Source organism: Mus pahari, chromosome 5 (genome assembly GCF_900095145.1).
Source record: "Mus pahari chromosome 5, PAHARI_EIJ_v1.1, whole genome shotgun sequence".
Classification (NCBI taxonomy): domain Eukaryota; kingdom Metazoa; phylum Chordata; class Mammalia; order Rodentia; family Muridae; genus Mus; species Mus pahari.
This window is the reverse complement of record NC_034594.1, coordinates 40,653,828-40,662,713: the sequence shown is the minus strand read 5'-3', so window position 1 is coordinate 40,662,713 and position 8,886 is coordinate 40,653,828.

Sequence of the window (8,886 nt, the reverse complement as noted above, 5' to 3'; positions counted from 1 at the left end):
GTGTGTGTGTGTGTGTGTGTGTGTTTATGTGTGTACCACAACATGAGTTGTGGAGAACAATAGGACATAGGAAAATCTGTGTTGTTTTTCTCCTTCTACCACATGGGCTTAAGGGATGGCATTTAGGTCTCCAGTCTTTTGGTGTCAAGTGTATCTCACTGGCTCTCATCTACATTCTACTGGTTCCTAATGAACTGCAGGCATTGGGGCAGCTGTGTAAGCCCTCTCCTGTTGGCTCTGAGCTGGCTCTCTAACTATTGTAACCAATTGGATAAAGTTGATGTAATGGTTCTAGGTCAGTCCTTGTTAGGACTAAATGTTTCTAGTCCCACATCTTGGAACTCTTACTGAGGGAATATGACTTTTGGAACTCTACTGCTCAAGGAGGCATTTCCAGGAACTACACACACGGAGATTCAAATAGAGGAGGACTGAGTCCTCCAAACAGCTCTGTATTTTAGTAAAACCTGAAGATGTCTACATATCTGATACCACTACAAAGAAACAGTTATTTTTTTCTGAATTCCTAAGTTTGGGGGTGTTTGTAATGCAGCAGTTAATAACTAGAAGATAGTTATAGAGTATATCTATAGCTTAGGGAGACTGTGCTCAATAATACTGATACTGGTTCTTGAGGTTGTAAACCCATTAGGAGTTCCACAACCTGGCTTGTAGAAGTGGTTACAAGGGATGATTATTTGAGGTTAAACTCACTTTTGGTTCCATTTTCTGTTTTCTGGTCTACTACCATATGAGCAGTCACCACTGTCCCTCTCTCTACCACAGACAGACCCACTCCACCATACTTTCCCACTACAATGGACTGAGACCCTCTGAAACTGTGAGTCAAAATAAATCTGTCTTCCCTTAAATTGCCTTTGCCAGATACTTTGTCAGAGTAATGAGATAAAATCTCTACTTCTCCAACTGAGTAGTGATGCTGAATCTTTGAGAGTTGAGAGACATGGCTAAGCAGAGGAGAGTCAGTGAAACCACTGCTCCTTTGAGTTCTCTAGAATGGGAGTCTGGGTATCTTCTCTCATCTTTTGAGGACTTGGTAGCTGACAGATGCCTGCCTCTGTTCTCCTTTACTGTGCACTGAACTACCCTTTAGTCTTGGTGGCGCCCTATTGTAATCTATCCTATGACACAGCTTGGCCACATAGTAAGGGTGCAGTACCTGCTTTACAGTCTATCAGCTCTCTTGGCTTTTGTTTTTGATTCAGTGTGATGTTTTCTTGGTTTCAAATTTCCACTCTTAGGAAAGACTGAAAGAGTCCATTCCTGAAGTCCAATGACCCCCATACCTAAAACATGGTTCAGACCCATGGAACTTTGGGGCTCCTTCGGAAGATCTTGTAGTATAACACATGCTAATGAGATTAGAGAGAATCTGAGTGTCCATCTTGCTTGAAGAGATTTGGGTGGGGAATAGTGTCCTGAGAGGAGATAGAAGGCATCCATCCTAGAGCATGTACTTCCCTGCTCACTATAACACACCACCTCCTTGTAAGAACATGTAGAGGAGATGAAGGAATTGGCCTGTGGACGTTTGGTCCAATATCAGCTTCCTGTGCATGTGTATTTGTTTGCAGAAGGAGACTGATGGGTTGGGACCTGAGTTTTAGCCAAAAGACAAGTGTGGGACATCACTGTTGATCAGGAGAAGGAAGAATGCAGCTGGGGTCCTACACTCCCTTTATCTAGACTTTGCTAAAGTAAACGCTATTCTGCAAGAGCATTGAGTTAATGGAAGGGGTGGGATTGGGGCACACATAGGTAATTATCTAAAGTAACAGCAGAAATGACTGTGGGAATAGTAGAGGGTAATTTGGAGGCTGCTTGGAGAAAGGGGAGTCAGGAGGTAGCTGAAATCACTGTATTAGAGAGAGAAGTCAACCTCTTACTTTGGAAACTTGCACTTTTGCAAAACAGCACCTACAATTGCCAATGTACTGCATGTATAGGCAGCTTGAAAATATGACCAGGTGGTTTGTTTTTTTATTTAACAGTTATTTATTCATTTGTTATCTGCCAAGTTCTGTTTTAAGCACTTTATAAACTCTTGGATCTGTGTAACAATTCTGTGAGATAAATCCAGAATGTGTGTGTGTGTGTGTGTGTGTTTCCATTTTCCAAATAAAGAAGCTGAGGTCCAGAAAGTTTAAAAGTACAAAATAGAGTCACCAGTATGGCAAATAAAAATAAAGAATTCCTACTGAAGTTGAGTTTCTGAACCATCTAGCAATAGACAGTTCTCTAGTAAATGTATTTCACATATTGCATGTTTATTGAAAAAACAAACCAACCAGGTATTGTTATGCCATATCTGTATTATACTTGAATTAAAATTATTTGTTTACTTGAAATTCAAATGCAACCAAACATCCAATATTTTATCTGGCCCTCTCAGCTCCAGGAACATACTTGTAGCAAGTGATGGCTAGATATTCGAACCCAGAAGGTATAACATTTGATCCACTAGACCCTGGAAGCCACAGGACTGGATTGCTAAAGGTTTCCCTCAGGACTGGAGCATCTGCAAGGTTAGACTATTCCAGGCCCTAGGAGGGTCTAGGATGGGTGAAGGAACACTTTCAGAAGCCAGCTACACACAAATCAGAAAAATCTAGGCACTACTTGCCATACTTCAAATCACAGGCAAGAGTCCCACAGTCCTAGGCTGGTACCATGGTCATAGTCATGTGTCTCCCATGGACCAAGAAGATTTCAAGTGAAGAACTTAGGTCGGCCATGACTTCATCTTGGTTTTGCTTAAACCGTACAGTTCACAAGTGACTTAAAAGGGAGAAAGAGTAGACTTTACCCTCAGTATATAAAATCCCATGCCGATTGTGTTGGCAATAATCTATTTTGTAAGCAGTCACTATATGCCTGCTACTTACACGACATGCCTTCTCAGAAGAGCCTTCTAACATCCTTACTACCATCTAGATGAAGAGGTAAAGCCAGAAATCATTTGTACATATAAAGACAGAATATCTCCATGAAAAATTCAGTGTCTCGCCATTCCCTTTGTACCAACTTGTCCAATTCAATTCCCACATTAAAACTTGAACTTAATCTGTCAAGTTCATCCCCTAAAACCTGGTGTGCAAGTCAAAAACCAAGCATAGGAGCCTTTTTTTTATCCTTGGACTCTACAGAAGAAAATCTCCCTGGAACATGGCAATCCGTTGATAAAGAGATTCTCTATTATATTATAGAGTTACTGTCTCTTAGAAGTAAATAGTTCCCCCTTTAAAATGCTGGCACAGACCCCTGTAGGAATGTTCTAGAGAATAAACTGAGTTGGCCTCTCTACAACACACATTAGGTGTTTTTCTATAGAGCGCTGGTCTACTGTGGCCATAGCTTTAGACACACTCCACAGCTAGATTTCTGTGGCACAGTCATGGCTGAGTCACCATGTTCTGAGAACAGAGCTTCCCTGGACCTCATGAAGGGCCCCCGAGGCGAGCAGAAATGCAGTATGCTCAAATGATTCAAAGAGGCTTACAAGTGAGTCAGCAATTAATAGCAACTTTCCCTCCCTAAGTCACATCCTTCATATAAGCAATGCTAATTATGCTGTTTAGTTCTGTTTTTCTAAGGCAAGTGACAAGAAAAATGTATAACCAAGGAGCTGTTTGACAGAAGTGAAGAAATATGGGACAACTAAAACAGAGAATGAAAAATAATGAGAAAAATTATTAAAAAGAACTAAATTCTGTGTCTTCCCTTACTGGTAATGAGCCTGAACTAAAGGAAGAAGTCACATGTACCTGCAAGAGACAGAGGAGAGTGTAGTTGCCTCCCCATCCCTGGCTGGCTCTTGTTTCAGACTGGGGTAGGTGTGTGATGTGAAGCACTGTGTAGATGCCATCTTGGGCCACCGCAGGAGCAGTTCCACAATATGATGCCCCATAGACAATTTGGCCTTTTTGTTTTCTGCCCTTGGGATTGTACTCTGTGGGACTTGCTTGGAACGTCATCCATTCATGCTCAGACCATCTTTCTAAATCCATATATACATCCACTGTTCTGGCCCCACCTCCAGGCCCATTGAACAAGAACAATGTTTATCTGCCATGTTTATTAATACTTTCTCATATATATTGGTTTTCTAGGCTGTATAATAAATACCACTATGTGGAGCATCTTCAAGGCAACACAGATAAGTGTCACTCTTCTGAACTCAGAAATCTGAAGTGAAGTTCAACTGAATCTTTTTTTCTCCCCAAACTAAGAAGAATCTTTTTAAAAATAGCTCCAGCTTCTGGTAGCCCTGGCTTCTTCGACTTCTGCCTACAGAACTCCGGTTTCTGTCCCCATCTTTTGTGGCCTCCTGCTCCTTTCCTGGCTTTTACAAGGACACTTGTCACTGGCTTTAACTCCCCTACATAATGAAGGATGATCTCATCCTGAGACCTTTAGCTTAATTACAGCCAAAGACACTACTTTTTAAAACAAAATCACACTCACAAGTTCCAGTGGACATGTGTTTGGAAGGGTCTACCCTTAAGCCCATGTCCCCCTTTTCTTAAACATGGAAAGTTCTTTCTCCCCTAAATCAAGAATTCTCAAGAAAGGAGTGATTTTTTAACCCACCAAGGCATTTGGAACACCTCCTATATCCATCACCCAGTGTTTTTCAAAGCTAAAGTCACAAAGCTGCTTGGGACCATCGATCTCCCTCCTATGTCCGCTGGCCTTGGAGCTTTCCGTGTATTGCTCTGATTCACTGCTCTGGCCTTTCCTTCCTTGCTCTGCTAGGTAGGTGAACATAACTGTGTAGCCAGTGGCTGTACATCCTGGATTGACAAAGTTCTGGATGATGCCTGTTGGTTCTGGGGTCTTTTCTGGTTGGCACGTTTCTAGCTTTCCAAAGTCCCATTTCATATTTTCTCCCTTACAAGGATGCTTTCTCTCTTAGAGAGAGGATCTGAGGGATAACAGGGAGGATTCTCTCTAGTGGTGAGAAGGGGAACACTTGGCTGAACTTGTACACTACAGGCTAAGGCATGGGTAGGATAGACCTGAAAGGGAGAGTATTTAGAATTATGGTACCATGTGGTTTCAGATGAAATTTCTGGAAAGACTGGGAAAAGAACAATCATCTGTTAAGCTTAAGACCTCACCATCATTATATCAGATGGTCTAAGAGAAGGGCCTGGGGCCGTGGCTTGTAATTACTAGCACTTGCTGCTCTTGTGGAGGACTAGGGTTCAATTCCCAGAACCTACATGCTGGCTCACAACCAACTGCAGCTCCACTTCTGATGCCCTCTTCTGTCCTAGGTGGACACCAGGCATGCATGTGAGATACATACATACAGGTAGGCAAAAACACTCATAAATACATAAATCAATCTAAAAACAACCTTAAAATTGTCTGAGGATAAATATCACCTGAGGTATGAGTATTTGCTTTCATCTTAGGAGTTGATTTGGCAAATACCATCTATATAAGCAAGTAAGAAAAAGATCCCCTAGAGTTAGTGACAATTAGGGGAATGTTTGATTCCCCCCCAAAGTATCTAAGTCCATAAGTATGTCCATTCTCAGTAAGTATCTGAGAATCTGTTCAGTGGACAGTAACCTGCTTTCCCCTCTTGTCTATCCTAACATACTAAATATGGAGCGGGATAAAAAAGTGGGCATGTTGTTCTTTGGTTTAAGGGAAAAGGAATATACTGACTGTCTTTCCACCTGTATTGTCTAGCCCATCACCAAGGAGAGTCTGAATTAAACCATCACTTTGGGAAGCAGCATAGAAGTTTCTTAAGTTAAATATACCTACCTCCACTGGGATCCAGCAATTTCATTCAGAGGTATTTATCCAAGAGAAATAAAATTATATGTTCATAATGACAGTGCGATAGGAATACTCATAGCAAGACTCTTCATGCTAGCCCCAAACAAGATATGCCCTGGAGCTGATATACATTATGATACAATCCTGTAATAGACACCAAGAAGCCCTTTATTTCATCAAGGGCTGTACCCCATACTTTCTAGACAAATGGTCTACCACTGAGCAGTGCCTTCCCTTCATTAATTAAAAGCAATCATGCCTTCACTCACGCAACCAATGACTGGGTTCTGTGAGTGCTACCTTGAAACCTGGACCTGTTTCTCACTGTCTGGTCATTCTTGTGTACATCTGCACAATTATCACCTGCTAATCAGATTCTTCTAGCATCTTCTGCTTCTTCATCTTCCTCAAACCCATTCTCCACAAAACAACCATTTGTACAATCCTTCCGCGACTGCCTTTCTCTAAGTCTAAAAAGCTGAGCGTGTACAGAGCCACCTGGAATCTGTTCTTTTTTGACTTTCCTGTTGTAGTGGTGGCCTGGTTCAAATCTCTGCTCTGCCTGTGGGTTCCAGAGGGTGATCTATTTTCTTATCTTTCCCCCTGTAGAAGGTCACTCCCTTCCACAGACTCCTGACCCTTTCCACTATCTTCAAAGCCAACCACACAGCAGCTCTCTCCTCCAATGTCAGCTTCATTGTCACTTCATCTCTGATTCCAAGCCTCTTGTCTCCCTCATATAAAAGGGCACTTGTGATTATACTGGGCCCTTGGATACCCCAAGATATCTTAGTCTTAAGCTTTTTAATCACCACATCTTCAGAGTCAGGTCCCAATTTTACATGCTCTGAGACGAGAATGTTGCATGTTACCACGCCACCCTAACGCACCTTTCTTTGGCCAATTTTTCAACTCTGTGAAGGGTATGGTGTGTCTGTGCTGTAGCTGAATTCCTCACAGACACTTTGTGCATATGCAATAACTAGTTTGCTAGATACAGTACTGGAATTGAGGTATGTAGGCATAGATGGCTTTGATTTTATAACATTTATTTATTTATTCATTCATTCGTTCATTCCCAAGTTGTAGGCTGGATTTTGTTTTGCTGGATGAAGTACCCTTAAGACCCAGGTTTTCCATTCAGAAGTAAGAATTACTCTAAGAAACAACCTGACAAATGACCGAGTTATGCACCAATTCTGTCTGCCGGGTTTTCCTGAGTTGAACTCTCTTTGCCTAATCCTCACACACCCAGCAGGAAACTCTCAGGAATGCAGCTCCCCTCCAAAGCTCTCTCACCTGTTTGACAGTTTACGTAATCAGTTTGCACCCTCCAGGGAGGGAGGTTTTCCCCAGCGCTTCTGCAAGCCTGATTTTTCAAACTCTTTCGCCAGCCTCAACGCCACAATTTCATTGGTAGCTCTATAGTGCAAAACCTGATACCTGCTTTGTGATAGATAAGTGATAGCAAACACACCAACAACAATGCCACTCTGCTATACTAGCAACATTTATTTTGTTAGTTTGGTTATTTTGAGAATCTTCCAAATTAGGATATGGGAAGAAGTCATGAAAGGGTCATGTGCACACACATGTGTTTTTGAGAAACAAAAACCCTTCATACTTAATATATGTCAAAATGAAAACTTTCTTAGATATATGAATGAATTTTTACAATTAACTGAAGCAAAAAAAATGTAGAAAAAGAAGCTCTATTCTTTGTTGTCATTTGTTCATAAAGAAAAAATGAATATCTGATTTTTAGAAGAAATTGGATTTGTGCTCGCATACAGACATAATTTCGGTGAGTATGCTTTCTCCATCTTTTAAATAAGATAAAACTGAGCAAACTAACTTAGCACACCTTAAACCTAATTCTGCTGCTCAATATCTTGCCTCATCTAGTCTGTCTGAAAATCTTGTCTTAGCTTGTTTAATAAGAGCTTTACGGAGGCAAAGAAGAAAAGGAGGTAAAAGATGAGAAAATGAAAAGAAAAATAAAATAGAAATTAAAAAATAAATGAAGCCTGCTGTCTCTACTTTGCCTGGCCTGAACTTACAGCTCAATGCTGAGACTGGGAAAGCTGTGGAGCCTTACTTATTTCTCATGGAGAGGCCAAGTAAGCTGTAATTACCCCAACAATATGCCCTTCTGTTTAGCTAGGAGCAAAGCTCTCCTCTACCACAATGCATGTGCAAATCAGCTCCTCCCTGGTCTGTGCTCAAAGAGACAACCACCCCCCCCCCCAACAGGTCTTCTCCCACCCGGCCCTGCTGGAGGATGGAGGATGTTCAGTTCTTTGCATCTTATCTCCAAGATGCTGATCCCCTACAGAGGACCTGGGTGTATTTGAGCGTTTTATACAAACAGCTTATCTGTGTTATTACGAAACTTTCACCAATAAAGAGTGGTTATGACTTAACTTCAATATTATGATTTGGATCACTGGTGCCCATTAGAGAGTCAAGTACTGATAGCTTGCTCCCTAGGTGGTGCTGCTACTGAGACTTGACTGCATAATGACTCATGATTTGTGGATTAGCCCATGGATGAGGTCATAGCCAAATGGGCTCTTGGGGAGAAATCTCCTTGGAGGAAGCAGGTCAGCAGGGACACACAATTGAAAGAGAGATCTGGTCCAAGAGCCCTCCAATCTCCTCACTGCTGTCTTCTCCTTTCCTTATCTCTTTCCACTATTTTTCTCTGTCTCGTCCCCCTCATTCCTTTTCTCCTCTCTTCTCTCCCCTTTCTTCCTCCTTCTCTTTCTTCTTCTGTCTCATGTAGTGGGTTGGCCCCAGGCAGCTTGTATTCTAATGCTACTTTGGGGCCCCCAAAACTGTTTGCACCAAAGACAAGAGACTCTGCACCTAAGTCACTGAGTGACCCTGCCCCAGTTAATTGTGATTGGTGAAGAAAGATGCCAACAGCCAAAAGCAGGGCAGAAGAGAAATAGGTGGAGCCTAGAAAAGGAGACTATGAGGAGGGGAGAAAAGACAAAGCCCTCATGGAAGAAGAAGAATGTGCAGGAGGAAGAGAGAGAGCTGCCTTGGGGTAGGAGTAAAGAAAAC